Source organism: Gordionus sp. m RMFG-2023, chromosome 2, assembly GCF_954871325.1.
Source record: "Gordionus sp. m RMFG-2023 chromosome 2, tfGorSpeb1-WG-v2, whole genome shotgun sequence".
Taxonomy (NCBI): domain Eukaryota; kingdom Metazoa; phylum Nematomorpha; class Gordioida; order Chordodea; family Parachordodidae; genus Gordionus; species Gordionus sp. m RMFG-2023.
The window spans coordinates 25,614,126-25,630,686 of record NC_088776.1 but is presented as its reverse complement, the minus strand read 5'-3'; positions in this window follow the sequence as shown (position 1 = coordinate 25,630,686).

Sequence of the window (16,561 nt, the reverse complement as noted above, 5' to 3'; positions counted from 1 at the left end):
AACAAATGTCAAGCAACATCACCTCTACAAACTACTAGTAATACACATCAGAAATTTTAGAAACTGATTCTTCTCATAGTTAGTATAAATTTATATTATTATTTCATGACTTATATGATATTGATATAGGGCAATACCTATATATTATTATTTCATATATATTTATTTTATATAAGATAAGATAAGAGACAGACATTTATTATTAATATTATCATTTTTGTATAATAATTTTAATTATTAAAATAAATATATTCACTCATATTTCAAGATATGAATGAAGCTAATAATCTAGAAAATGATCCTCACTACACTCAGGAGGAGGAAGATGGTAAATAGTTTAAAATTTAACACAAATTTTTCTATTTATATATTTTTGACAATATCAATAGGAGTAGGAAATTATGGTGTTTCATTATTACATTTTGATTTTAAAACAAATAAAGACGAAGAAGATACTCAATCATCTTCATCTAGCAGATCATTCTCTCATTGTCAAGAGGCAACTAGTAATTGATTTAATATAAAAATATTATATTTTTTTGTTAATCTTTAAAAATATAATGTTTATGACCCTTTTCTAGTTTTCAATACTGAATATCTATAATTTTACTGATCAACTTTACTGATAATCTTCATCAGGGTTTGGCACTACAGTATAGCAAATACTTGTATCTTAAATACAAGATAAATTTTGTGTTTGTTCATTTTCAGCATGCCCTTACTTCGCCCATCCTGATGACCATTATTATTTATGACCCTTTCCCTCATTACAATTTATTAATTATAATATTTTTAGTGTCAAAAAAGTCCTCTAATGGTTCAATTCAAATCTCAGGTGACCTTGGCCAGAATAAATCAAATCAAATTAAACAATTACGCGAAAAAAGATATCCATGGAAGGCAAAGATCATTTCAAAAATCATGGTATAGAGGCCGAGACTGGTTGGAGTATAGTGTAGAAGCTGACGCTGCCTTTTGTTTTCCATGTAGGAAATACTTGTGTAATCCAAGTGATGAATTTGGACAAACGGGATTCAGAAATTGGAAAAATGCGTTAGCTGCCAAGAAGGGACTGCTAAAACACGAGAGCTCAGCTCATTTAAATTCAATTACAATATGGCATGATAAAAATCAAAATATAAATAAAGGTACAGAAATAACTAAAATGTTGGGAGGTGATCAAATTAATCGTAATCAATATTTGATGCTATTTCTTACCATACAAGAGCTACCTTTCCGGGGACTGGTTCAACAAATATTACGGATGCTGCAAAAGATGAAAACATAATTTATTCTTCTGGGCTATTTATAGCAATGTTTTCCTACACCATCCAAAAAGACCCTGAATTAAATAAAATTATGAAATTTATACCCCAAAATGCCCAGTATACATCACCACAGATTCAAAACGAAGTAATATCCATTATGGCAAATATGGTGCTTGAACATATTTCAGACAAATATAATAAAAGCGGGATGCCTTTTTTTTGTCTTAAGACTGATGAGACAAAAGATGCTTCAGGTTGTGAAAACCTGAGCATAATAATTCGCTATATTTTTTCTGGAGAAATCCAAGAAAATTTAATAGGAATCATTAATTCAGAGTGTCTTTCAGCTGAAAGCATTATAGATTGCATTTTAAAGCAACTTAATGATCTAAATATTAATTCAGCTAATATAATAAGCCAGGCATATGATGGTGCAAACGTTATGTCTGTCCGAAATGGAGGAGTGCAAACACTTCTTCAAAAAAAAATTAATAAAAATTTTCCTTTTATACATTGCTACAACCACAAGTTGCATCTTGTGGTTCAAAATTGGTATAATAATATTGTTATTATTTCTAATTTTTTTAATTTATCAAATGCATTGTATAATTTTTTCAGGCGTTTTAACGTATCCTGTAAATATACAGGCCACACCCTTAAGAGACTTTTAGACCAGAGGTGCACTGGTCATTTGGAAACATCTCGCATTATTTATGAGAATTTTGAGGCTATTGGTGAAGTATTATTTTACTTTTCTAATAGAACTCTTAATTCAGAGGTTTCAATTCATGATTCAGTCGAAGCCTCTGGTCTTTTATCTCAATGTATTAATATAAATTACATTATATTAGCCATCATAATTTATGAGATATTAATTACAATAGATCCACTAAATAAGTATCTACAATCAGTGAGTACTAATCTAGTGGATGCTAAAAATTGTATTGATTCTACTATCAATATATTAAAAAATAAAAGAAGTGATAATTCTTTTGCTTTGAGTATGATTAAGGCTGAAAAACTTTTATCAAAATTTAATCTTACTCCCCAAAAATCATCGCAGGTACGTGAAACGCCCTAAAAATTCCCAAGATTTTTTAGTTGATAGCAAACTAAAATTCGATTGTGAAAAAGACTCCAATTGGAATTCTTTAAAAAGGATATATTATGAAATTATAGATAACTTTGTGGATCGTTTTTTAGACCGATTTACAGAAGATGATTTTAATCTTTTTTCATCTTTAATTACATTGCCCCCCCTTGACCCTGATTATTTTTTATCAGATAAAATGGCCCCATTATAATCCCTGTTAAACTTAAATATGGAAACACTGCATCATGAAATTAAGATAGCAAAAGGATTGCTAGCTACGGAAGCTAAAGAAAATCATAATTTTGAAAATATCTTACATATTATGTATAAAAAAAATATAATCCTGCATTTAAAGAATTATATAAATGCTACTCAGCAGCGATAATCATTGGGATATCAACGGCTTCTTGTGAGGCCTCGTTCTCTACATTAAAGAGAGTTTTATCGAGCAGTAGAGAGTCTATGAAGGATAAACGTAAACAAAATTTAGTATTAATGGCGTATGAAAAAAGAATAAAGCAGAATTTATCTTTTAGTTCATTTATATTAAAATTTAAAAATAAAAATTGCCGTATTCTATTATAGTAATATTTTGTTTTGTATATGCATATTATAGTATTATTTTGTTATTAAATTTTTAATAAAAATAGGAAAAAATTTATATGAATGCGTAATTATTTGTTTGATTTTAAAAAAATAGTGCCCCCCCCCAAGTAAGCACTTGGCCCCCCTAAGTGAAAATTCCTGGCTACGGCCCTGATAAAATCTCAAAGATTAGTATCCGAGGATGATATAGACATAAATAAGGCTATTCAAATAGCTACTGCATTAGAAACAGCTATAAAGAATACAGAATGTTGAAACTAAAATTGATCATTTAGAAGAGGAACATGATAATATAAATATAATTAAAAAGGTTAATAATGATGATGATAAACAATCAAAATCATATAATAATTATCATTAATCCAGAATTTTGGGTGGATATCAAGTAAACAACAGCGATATCAGAATGGTATTAGATACTGGAGCTGGGGTAAGCATAGTAAACGGAATAGATTGGATAAATAAACTTAATCGTCCTGGTTTAACAAATTGCAGGTATAACTTGAAGCTATACAGGAACCAATATACCACTATTAGGTCAGACTGTAGTAAAAGTACAATATAAACGAACATTAGAACTACCTCTCATAATTACAAAAGGATATACAAAAATCTAATTAGAAGAAACTGGATAACTAAGTTTCCAAAAATGACTGAAATACTTGAAAGAGCCATACAAATAAATAACATTAATATACAAAATGAATTTCCTCAATTATTTACCAAAGAATAAAGCTGTTTGAAAGATTTTAAGGCACAAATATATATGAAAAACGAGAAACCAAATTTCTGTATATCACGTCCCGTACCATACGCATTAAAAGAAAACATTGAAGAAGATTTAGACAAACTGCTAAAAATAGGAGTAATAGAAAAAATTAATCATTCACTTTATGCATCACCCATAGTAATTGTTCACAAGAAAGATAAAACATTACGAATTCGCGGGGATTTAAAAAGAACTATAAATCAAAATATTAATATTGATTTATACCCAATACCAAGAATCCAAGATTTATTAGCCAGTTAGGGAAAAGGAGAGGAATTTTCAATTTTGGATCTCTCAGATGCTTATTTTCAAATTAAAGTGGGGGAAGAGTCTCAAAAATATCTTGTAATCAATAGACATAGAGGATTATTTAAATATACAAGACTACCTTTAGGTATATCGTCTTCTCCAGCAATATTTCAACGAGTCATCGAGAATTTATTAAAAGGTTTTGAAGGAGTAGCTTGTTATTTAGCTGATGTTATAATAACCGGGAAAAATAGAGAAAAACACGAAACAAATTTAAAAAAGAATGTCTAGACAAAAATGGAATCAAGCTAAAGATAGAAAAATGTAAATTTTTCAAATAAAATGTCGAGTACTTAGGATAATAATATTTCAAAAAAGGGGATTACAACTACAGAAAAAATATTTAGGCAGTAAAAAAAGCCCCAGAACCAACAAACTTGAAACAATTACAGTAATTTCTAAGGTCATCAACATACTATTCAAAATTTATTTCAAATTTTGCAGACAAAGCCAAACCATTATACAAATTATTAGAAAAAGCAGTAGTTTAGAGGTGGACAAATGAATGCAAAGACATGTATAAAAAAATAAAGCAAGAAATAAGTAGTACTCCAATATTACATTATGATCCGAAATTACCCATTATATTAGCGACAGATGCATCAGCCATATGAATTGAGGCAGTGATAACACATATAGAAGGGGGTAAGGAGAGATCAATTGCATTCGCCTCAAGAACGCTAAATGCAGTCCAGAAAATTTATAGCCAAATAGAAAGAGATGTTTTTGCCATCATATGGAAAAAAGTTCACATTACAAACAGACCACAAATCATTAATGAGTTTATTTCATCCAAGAAAATATATATCAACAACATCTACGGTCAGAATACAAAGATGGACTTTATTATTAGCAGGTTACCAATTTGAAATAGAATTCAAAAGTCGACGACTAACCAATGCTTACATGCTATCTCGATTACTTATACAGGGAACCATAATATCAAAGAAACACTAGATCAAATACAAGTGGGAGAACAAACACCTTTAAATGCAAGCGAAATTAAAAGAAAAACAATGGAAGATGATGTACTCTCTTATACAGATATACAATGGACGGATGGTCAACAAACAATAATACATGTTTAAAGAAGTATAGCCAAAGAAGAGAGGAAATCACAACAGAGAAAGGTTGTTTACTGTGGGGAACTAAAACGATAATACCACAACAATACCTGAAACAACGTGTTAGACATGATACCAATACGTTTGGTCCTAATATAAACCAAGATATAGAAACATGGGTCGAAAAATGTAGAGAATGACAGGAATAACACGATATGCCTCAAAAGACATCAATTCAAAATTGGGTAAAAAAACTAAAAGCATGGCACCGAGTACATATTGATTATACTGGTCCATTTCAAAATCATTATTGGTTGGTAATGAATCATGCTAGCAGTCGCTGGCCAGAAATAGTTCCCATGACTAGTGCTACAACCGAAAGCACGTTAAAAATATTAAGAAATATCTTTGCCAGATTCGGATTTCCTAAGGTAATCGTTTCTGATAACGGGCCACAATTCAGATTTTGCGAAAAAAACGAGTGCATGGAAGTCCATACCATCTTCAGACTAATGGCATGGCCGAACGTTTAGTTTAAATATTTAAACAGCATGAATAAAAGAAACGAAGGGGATTTAACCAGTTCATTTCCTCTACAATTACCGAAATACAACAGGGGCAGAAAATGAAAGTTCCGCCGAAATACTACTAAAAATTAAACCCAGAAGATTGTTAAACCAAATATTTGAACGGGGGAACAAATAGAAGAAGTTAGAATACTACACTCAAAAATTTGAGATAAATGAAAAAGTGTGGGCGCGCATTTACAATAATAAAGAAAAAAAAATGGGAAAAAGCCATTATTAAAAGCATACTCGTATCATTACGATATGAAGTAAGTACAGAGGGTAAAATGATTATACGTCACACTGATCAATTAAGGAAGAGAACCGAAAATATATTAATTGAAGAGTATGAAGTAGAAAAGAGAACCGAAGAGATAGTAAACATTAGGACGTAGTCAATAACGATGAAATAAACCTATAGGAGAGGGAAGAAAATAATACAAGTCAAGAAGCTGAAGGAAATATTACTCAAAAGTTAGAAACTACAAGTCAAGATCGATATACGAAAAGAATACGAATTAAACCAAATAGATTGGAGATAAATGTTATGTATTGAATTGTTTATTTTTGTATTTTTTGTAAAATGTTTATTTTCATTATTATATGAATTTGAATAAAAAAAGAAAATGCGATTTGATAACGATTAAAATAAAAATATATTTCAAGAATTACTTCTAATACTTCAAATTCTATTCTATATCAAAATCTTGAAAAAATCAATGTTGGAGTAGTTTTAAGATTAGGTAATACGCTTCCACTAATACTTCCATATTTTTAGATAGATATCTTAGTAGTTTACAAGTAATAGAATTTAAAAAACGGCGGTTTTCAGGAACTGCCACATTAAAGGTAAATCGACAAGTAGTATTTTCAATGGATCTATCTCTGAGTAATCAGGGACGCCGTTCAATTGATGTAGTGTCAGACGGTAACATCTGCATTACCAAATGGTTTGATAATCCAATATACATGGCTTATAATATTTATGGATCAGGACCAATTGATTTTTGTCGGCGATGGTTAAAGGAAATGATATATTAAGGTCAATCGTCCATATTCTATCTTGAAATATAATAAAAATATTAGTGGAGTTGATAATTTAGATAGAGTAATTTCAAATTACTCTATTAAAAGTAAAATAAAAAAATTGACCATTCTTTTCATTGATTTTTCGGAGCAGCAATATGGCGAGAGTATAAAAAAGACAGGCAGGTTATCTAAACAAAGATATCATGGATTTATCATCAGTTCCAATTAGGATTGGCGGAATATTTAATTTATGATAATTTATTGGATGAATCTTCAAGTCCAGGGAGTGATAACTATAGTACTAAAAAGAGGATGTGGTTGCAATACCTAATTTATCTCATAAGCGATAGTAGTAGATCAAAAGACTAGGTTTAATACAGACTCAATACTTGTAATAAATGAACATTTCTTAAATATAATTTCATGTACTAATAATATTCTAAATTCTTTTTTTTTGATTCTTAATTAAAAAATTGTATTGATCAACTCCTATCCTGATATAATTTTTTCTATATATTATTTGTGAATAAGACAGTAAAAATCTATTTTAGAACACTTGATAATTTTATCATTTCTTTTTGAAAAAATAATGAATTATTTTGTCTCTGAGGAGGAAAAAATAATTACTATCATTATTATAAAAAATAAATTTTTTATTGTATTTTAACATATATAATTCGATTTCTTTGGCTATAGCCTTGATACTTTTATTATTTAATAGGGGCAACAAAAAATTAGTCAAATAGACTTCTGGCCTTGAAAAATTTGATATCAAAATAAGATGGATTGTTTACGATAAAATTAAAACAATTAATGATTTCTCATCAATAAAGCGCTAAAATTGAGTGGTTGTTTATTAGAGTAATACTAAGTGCTCTTTTACACTTGGAAATAGAAAAGATTAAATGTCGATCTCATAATAATTACAGCATCTATATGAAGCGCGTTTTTTAATTTTTTTTTGTACAATTTGTAAAATGGTTATTTTGAAATCCATTGGAGAAGATGAAAGATTAAAGAGAACATAAGAACATTTCATTGTAAAGAAGAAAAATGTATCTGTGGAATATGGAGGGTTTCTAATTAATTATAATAAATATACAGATAAATAATATACTAATCTCTTTATTGGTATTCCATTGGTAAATCCTAAAATTAAAAATATAAAATATAAGTAAGAAATTAAAATAAAATTACAAAAAATTTAAGTTAAAAATTAAAAGTCTAATAAAAAGTGTCAAAAATGTATAAAGAAAAAAATTAATAATCGTAATATACAAAAAAAATAATATTCAAAAAATTAAAATTTACATCGTCTGTAATATTTTTTCTCCGAACTTTACGTATATATCTAGACCTTTGTCCTGACAAAATCGGCAGCCGGCTCGAGTTTCAAAAATCTAATAGACGGCCTGTAGCATGCTCGGCGCCGTTATAAATTTTTTATAATATATTTTTAAGAAAAATTAAATTAAAATATACATTACAGATATCTCGGCATATTTTTAGATCTTTATTGAAGAGAAAACTCCTTATAAATTCAAAATCGATTTTATATTTAATAATTATCATGTATAAAAATAATTTCATTTAAATTTTTCGAACATATTGAGTATCCCCTTGAAAACAACGTCAACCCAGCAGAAAAAACTCTTTCACTAAGTGTCTAGTTGACGGAACACGAAGAATTTTTTTTAGATAGCGTGGAAAGATTAGGAAGTTCGGTCCTCTTTTCTCTCGATAATTTAGAAAATTTATACCTTGTAAATGGCGTTTTTCGAGAAGAATATGGCATTCTTGTTCTAAATCACGAAATCATAATTTGTACTTTATTGAATATTTAGTTGCTAATTTTGTCAAATAATTTGAATATAATAGTTTTGACTATCAATCGTTATATTTTCTACCCTAATATCATCATACTCTAGACATAATTTTCAATATTTGGAATCTTGGGTCTAGAGAGAAGCATATTATTACTTGCAGATCACAAACAGGAAATTAAATTTTTTTTAGCATATTTTCCTTTAGGGAAAGAATTTCTGAGCTATCATTTTCATTTACTATCAAATTTCTTTCAATTTCACTTCTAAAAGTGATGCCAAGTTTATGGTAAGCCTTTTTGTGCAGATAAAAATTTAACTGTTTCTTTAAAATTTGAATGAAAAGCTAATGTTTCTTGAACTAGATCTGATTCATAGTTTTGTTCCCCATTTCTTTTCAAAATGTTAATAATTAAATTTTTATTTGCTCCTGGTATGCTTTCATGAATAATTAATATACTATGCCACCTGTTGTTTGGGACATTTAGTTTTAACGTTTTCATATGTATGACATATTGTTATTGTCATCATTGGAATCGCCAATTTGAAAACGGATATCTGGGTATAGATTATAGAGCTATCAATATCTATCATATCTGATGTTAGATCTATTGTTTTTAGGCATATTCTTTGATCTAACTCGAACTTAAATTCAATCTCTACGGTTTTATATCTTAGAGCAATAATGATTCCTCTTCTTTTGATAAGATTTTCAACAAAATGTATTTATTAACATCCACTGCAACCAGATTATGTTAACCATAACCCAAGCATAAGTGGTGTTCATATTCAGCTAATTAAACACCCTTTCTAACATTGGGTCTCCATTTAAAAAATATGTTAAATTATGGTAACTTTTGGATTTTTAAATGATTGAATTCTAAATAAAATAATGTCAAAATAATTATGATGTTAAAATAGATATAAAATAAGAATTCATTATAATAATGATTGACATAAAAAAATTTACAACAGTGATGTTGACCAATTATTAGAATAAATACGTGTAAAATATTAAAATTTCTAAAAACAATTTGCGCTGGCCATGCTCCGCTGGACACGACGGCATAATTTTAATAATCGATAACGTTTTTAGGTTGGCCAAATATATCGGCGACCGCCAATAGCAGGCCGGGCCCAGGTCAACATATATAATTTGCATAATCAAATTAATCATAACAATATAATTTATAACAAATTTTTTTATATGAAAATTTGGAATAAAACAAAATGTGCCTATTGTTGTTTATTCAAAGATTTTTTTACCTACTTTTTTATATAAAAAAAGAAATTTTTGAAATAGTTTTATAAAAAATAGGGATTTTATCATTTTAGACTGCGTCCAAAATGTTTTGAAAAAATCCTTAAAATTTTAAAATTTTCACAAATTAATAACGAAACACTTTGGACACATTTAAGTTTTAAAAAAATTAAAATATTCAAAATGCTTGATATGATTCAATTATTAGTTATTTATTAAATGATATGTAAATATTTAATTTTATTTATTATTTTATATTACCTTTCAGTTATTAAACTTTGTATGAACTTATTATTTGATAATGGTTATATTTAAATTTTATTTAAATAAATATATTGTTGTAAATAATTGTATCAATATTTAATAAACAGTTGGAAAACCGTTAATAACTATTATTTTGAAAGATAAATTTTCCATAAAATATATATAAATTATTATATTTGAGTTATATAATAAAATTGTAATAGAAATAATATAATATCTTTTAAAAGTAGGAATAAGAATAGGGTTTTCATTTTCTTTGTTGGCATTATTTTGATCTAGCTATTATTCAATAATAAATATTAAATGATAATAATATAATGTATAGAAATTATAATATCATCAAAAGAATCAATAGACATATATTTCCCAATATTTATATCATTAAGTGGGTTAGCAATTTAATTAAGGATGATCAGCGTCTACATGACAGGATTTTCACTGGATGCAAACCCCCTTCAAAAACCATTACCTACCCCCCTAAAATAAATTCGCCGCCTTCAGCGGCGGTTTTTCTTTATTATTATACCTATTTATTTATTGAGACTCTTTTCAAAAAATTTATAAAGGATAACTTAAATTAATCTATCTCTACTACCAACTATCAATATTTTGTGAATATAAAGAATTTATTTTTTAGATAATAAATTCAATTAAAACCTCCATTATTTACAATGAATTAATTATATAGGCATTATGAGCTTGCTGAAATATCAAAACCTTTTAAATTACATTTAAAAGGATAGTTTATTTGGAAAACAATGTGTATGATTGTTTGCAATATATAGATTTGGTCGATGAATTGTATTATAATAATACTATAATAAAAATATTAATTTTTACAGCAATATATTTTGTCCTATTTCATTTCAAAATTTAATAGATAACCCCCAAAAAAATTTATCTTACCCCCATTAAAGCAGCTTACCCCCTATTCCCTCAAAAAAATTACAAAATGTTCCTACCCCTCCCGCTCATGTAGATGCTGAGGATGATGCAACCTATTAAATATATTAATTTTATATACAAATATAAAATAATACTGTTCACAGATGTCAATTTTCAGATTCCTAAAATTAAAAACTATTTTATATTTTTGTCTTAAAAGTAGCGTCGCTAGGATGGGGGGGAAGCGCAGGGGCTTGAGCCCCCTGAAAAATTTGAATAGCCCCCTGAAGCAAATAAATTTTTTTTAATGGTTCCTTAATATCCCCTTGAACTAAAAATAAATTTTTTTGATTGCCCACTGAACGATTTCTTTTATAATTCTATTGAATAATATATATTTAATTTTATAATTTAAAAATTAATAAGTCTATCTAAATTATTTTTAAATGAATACTATTTTAATTATTAGATTAGATTAATACTTATAAATTATATTCTCTATGTCAGCTTGCAATCAAATTCTGTATTAAAAATAGAATATTAATATCCCTCACTAAATATTAATTCAGCATTAATAGTTGAAGCTATTGACTTATATTATCTATATTATAATTTCCCGATGTCCTCATTACGTCATAGCTACGTCATGTCATCGGTACGTATTTATTTATTTTTTATTTATTGATTTTATTTATTTGGTTCGGGTCCAATATTCCCACAGCTGATTAAGCGTTAAAAAGAAGAAAGATGGTGATGACAAACTAGACATTTTTAACATTTTTTTAAATTTTATTTTTAACATTTTTTTTAATTTTAATAAATTTATAGAATATTTATATAATAATTTAGACAATATTAAACTACTGAAAGTTTAATTATTTATAAAAGTAAACATATTAAATTTATTAATAGTTTTAATATTATTAAAAATAAATACTATTATTTATTAATATAGAAATAATATATAATTTTATATAAATACATATATAACAATAAAATATTTAAATATATATAAAATAATATTTAAATATATATAAAATAATATTTAAATATATATAAAATAATATTTAAATATATATAAAATAATATTTAAATATATATAAAATAATATTTAAATATATATAAAATAATATTTAAATATATATAAAATAATATTTAAATATATATAAAATAATATTTAAATATATATAAAATAATGTTTAAATATATATAAAATAATATTTATTTATATATATTATAGAAAGAATATTTAAATTTATAATAATCCTCTATATAATTTTTTATTAATATAAATGATTTCAGCTAATAATCTTACATCTATCATGTTTTGTCAGGTATAAAAGAAAGGTAATTGACAAACTGTCAGATGACAGGCATAAAGATTTAATATGACGTAATATAATAAAAATTTTTATCCACTATATTCTATTTTTATCTAAGATCGATTGTAAAAACATATAGGGGAAAATAGCTTCAAAATATATTTTTTTAATATGCCCCACTAGTATTTTTGAGAAGATATCTTAAAGCTCCCTATCTATTTTTTTCTCTCATTTCCTCATTCTATACTGTCTGTCAGCATTAGACTCCAAATATTTCAATTATTATTTTTATATGGTCATTTATGCCAATTATCCTTACATAATTTTTATTTTAACTAGACCTACAAAAATGCAAATCGAATCGTATAATTGTATTATTCGAAATGGAATTATTCGTATTTGTTCGAATAATTCATTATTCGTATTTGTTCGAATAATTCATTATTCGTATTTGTTCGAATAATTCATTATTCGTATTCGTTTAAATCGAATAATTCATTATTCGTATTCGTACGAATAACAAAATGATTATTCGATTCGGTTCGTCGAATATTCGATTCAATTCAAAAATTTTATTTAACCGTAAATTAAAAAAGATAGCATATTAAATTTATTTTGTAAAATTCAACTATGGATAAAAGACAATAATATTATTAGTAAGATAATATAGAAGCATACATATATAGTATATTATATAATGTAGAAAAATCAATATAATATTCATATCATGTAGAAGACAAATATACCAACAAATTATTTAAACACAAAGTTTTTGCAAAAAGTCAAATTTATGATTTCTCCATCATCAAACAAATAAAAAATATCTGGTTCGCCCGTCATTCTTGACGGGATAGCTACGTTTAAATTATAATATAAATCAACTATATTATTGATATTTAAATTTAATTATCAAGCCTCTTCTTAAAATTATTTTCAAGGTCCAAATCCAAATAAGTATAAGAGATTTATTTATAAAAAGTAAGTAAACATATAGTTTATAATCTCTTTTAGATATAATTGGTTGTAAAATATTAGATTAAATACCACTTTTACAGACGTATTGGTCAGTTATATGATATATTACAGTTAATATATCAATAAATTTTACTAATAAATGCTTTTAATAATAATTATAAGCAATAAAGTGCTTAAATATTTAACGCCATCTATTTATTTACAAAGATATTTATAAATTTAGCATCTCTTATTATTTATTCCAGAATGGATGTAATAAATTAGATAACTTTTCTTCTCTTTTATGTGTTTTTAGGAAAGCTATTTTTTTCTTATTTGAAAAACAGTTTTGAGTTAAATTTTTAATACTAGTATATTTTTGATATTATTACAAACTACTACTATTTTAAGATATAATATACCAACTAGAGGTGGCGCGACAATTAAAATCTTAATTAATTTCTTTTATCATATCATATCACTCTGGTTCTTATTTTATAGTTACAAAATGTTTCATTTCTATAGGACAAGCTGGGGGCTGATAGCTTGATCTGAACGTAGGATAAGATGGTTGTAATAATAATAAGAGAATATATCGTCTTTATTTAACGTATTTATCAAGAATGAATCAAAGTGAATAAATTTATCTGTATATATGACATCAAAAAAAATAACTCTTTTTATATCTAGTAAATCAATTGTTTCCAATCACTTTATACAATTAACAACCTTTAATATATTATTACAATCTTAATATATCCTCTTTTCGTCTTAAGTGAAACATTTGTCAAGGTGCATGTTGTATGATACAAATTACATTATGTATTTAAAGTGGTGTTTTCAATTACATTTAGGTTTAATATTAGTTTTTGACAAATGTTTCACTTAAGACGAAAAGAAGATATATTAAATTGTAATAATATATTAAAAGTTGTTAATTGTAAAACGTGATTGGAAACAAATGATTTCTAGGTATAAAAACAGTTAATTTTTTTAATGTCATATAAACAGATAAATTTATTCATTTTGATTCATTCTTGATAAATACGTTAAATATCGACGATATTTTCTCTTATTATTATTACAACCATCTTATCCTACGTTCAGATCAAGCTATCAGCCCCCAGTTAGTCTATTATAATGGAGGATAGGAATGATGTAAAGATCAAGGTATTATTGAAGACATTGGATCTAAAATTTCTAGCAGAGAATATTATAGATGAAGTGACAAAAAAAATATAAACTATTCGTAACAATGGACAAAGAGATGGCTGTGAGTATTATGGATAACATTGATAATTTATCTTATCAACGAATGAAAGAATTGATACAAAAGAAAGTTGAAAAGAACAAAATTACACGTATTTTTGAATTGTTCAATGCTAAACCTGACAGACTTGAATCTTCGAGAGAATATCTTGACAGACTTAAAAGTAGTGGTTCTGGGCTTAATTCGGAATTAATAGCTGTTCAGTTTATGATTATTGTCGAAATGAAAAACTTAAAACAAGATTGATAGAAGAAAACACAACAGAGCTTAACGTTATTGAGGATATTGTGGTCAAATGTCAGTCTATGGAGATAAATAATAATCAAACCTTTGTAGAGAATATGATAGATACTGGTTTTCCATGACATCCTTGCCCATCATAGATTTTGAAAAGCTGGCCAATTATGAAGATGTTAGTTGAAAAGTTGTTCAAGAAAATTATTCTCATATAAAAGTTCACCTATCACAGTCAGGTTAATGATGCTTGGTACCTTAAGGTACCATCTATCAAATTTGAATTTGTTTATTTTCATTTGGATAGGCACTACCAAATATATTTATAATATATATTTGAAAAATCGTAATTTTTGGAAAGCCTCTATGGCCTAGTCGGTTAGAGCTTCGCTTACTCATCCCATGGTCACGGATTCGAATCCCGATAATAATTATGTTTTTTTCTTATTCTAACTTGGTGATTCCATCCTTGGGGGTATGATATATAGGAGGCCGGACTCGACCACGTGATTCCATATTAATATATTAAAAAATAAGTCTTATTACATTTTAATAAATTTTGGTCGGTATTTAGCAAATTATGTTGGTATTTAGAATATTTCCATACATTCACTTGGTAGTAAGCATCATTAACCTCACAGTCATTGGTCAAGTCAGTAATTGTAAGGTTAAATATTTTAATACGATTAAATATTTAGATTTTTATGTTTTGGAAGAGGAAGGACCACCTTTATATGGTCAAGACTGGATCAAAGAATTTAACATAATTAAATTCAACTCTGATAGTACCACTATTAATAAGGTAGATATAGGTGATAGGATAAATTTTTTAACTTCTGACAATTCTTGCAAAAATAATGAAAAATTTTATAAGGATAAAATCGTTATTCAGCCGATATTTACTGAAGAAGGGTGTTAAAGCGAGTTTTGATATTAATAGATTAATTAAAAGTTTTAATTGTATTTTCAATAGCAAAATTGGCAAAGTTAAAAATTTACAAATAGATATTTTGTTAAAGGATGATTTTAAACCAAGATTTTTGAAGGCTAGGAGAGTGCCTTTTGAATTAGAAGAAGAATTAGAGGTCATAGAACAATGGCGTCAACAGGGTATAATAACCACTGTGAGATTTTCTCAATGGGCCACTCCTTTAGTATTGGTTAAAAAAAAAGATAATGCGTTGAGAGTTTGTGTTGATTTTAGAGTAACAGTAAATCCACAATAAGAAAGGTTTGAATATCGTCTTCCAAGGATAAGTGACATAATTGCTAAAGTAGGAAATGGAAAAATATTCACGAAAATAGATTTTTCCTCGGCATATTTGCAAATTCCTGTTTCTAAAGAAACTTCCAAATTTTTGACCGTTTCAACCCACAAGGGTCTTTTCAAGGTCTAACAGTGTCAACTGCTTATTTTCAAAAGACCATGGACGAAATTTTTTCTGACGTTAACGGGGTTATTTATTATTTATATGATTTGCTAATTTTTGGTACGGATAAAGAAGATCATTTTAACAAATTAAGATAAGTGTTTATAAGAATGTTGGAATATGGTTTGATTGGAAATATTAAAAAAAGTAAATTTAGCAAAGATAGTATTAAATATTTAGGTTACTTAATAAGTGACAAAGGGATACAGCCAATCAAAGAAAAGATTGATCCGATAAGTACCATGACTGAACCTAATAATAAGGATGAATTACATTCTTGGCTGGGTCTTATGAATTATTACTCTAGATTTATAAGAGGTTTTTCTAAATTAGCAACTAATTTATATGAATTGCTTAAAAGGGGTAAAAATTTTCACTGGGTAGTTTATAAAAAAGCTAGTCTTTACGAGATTA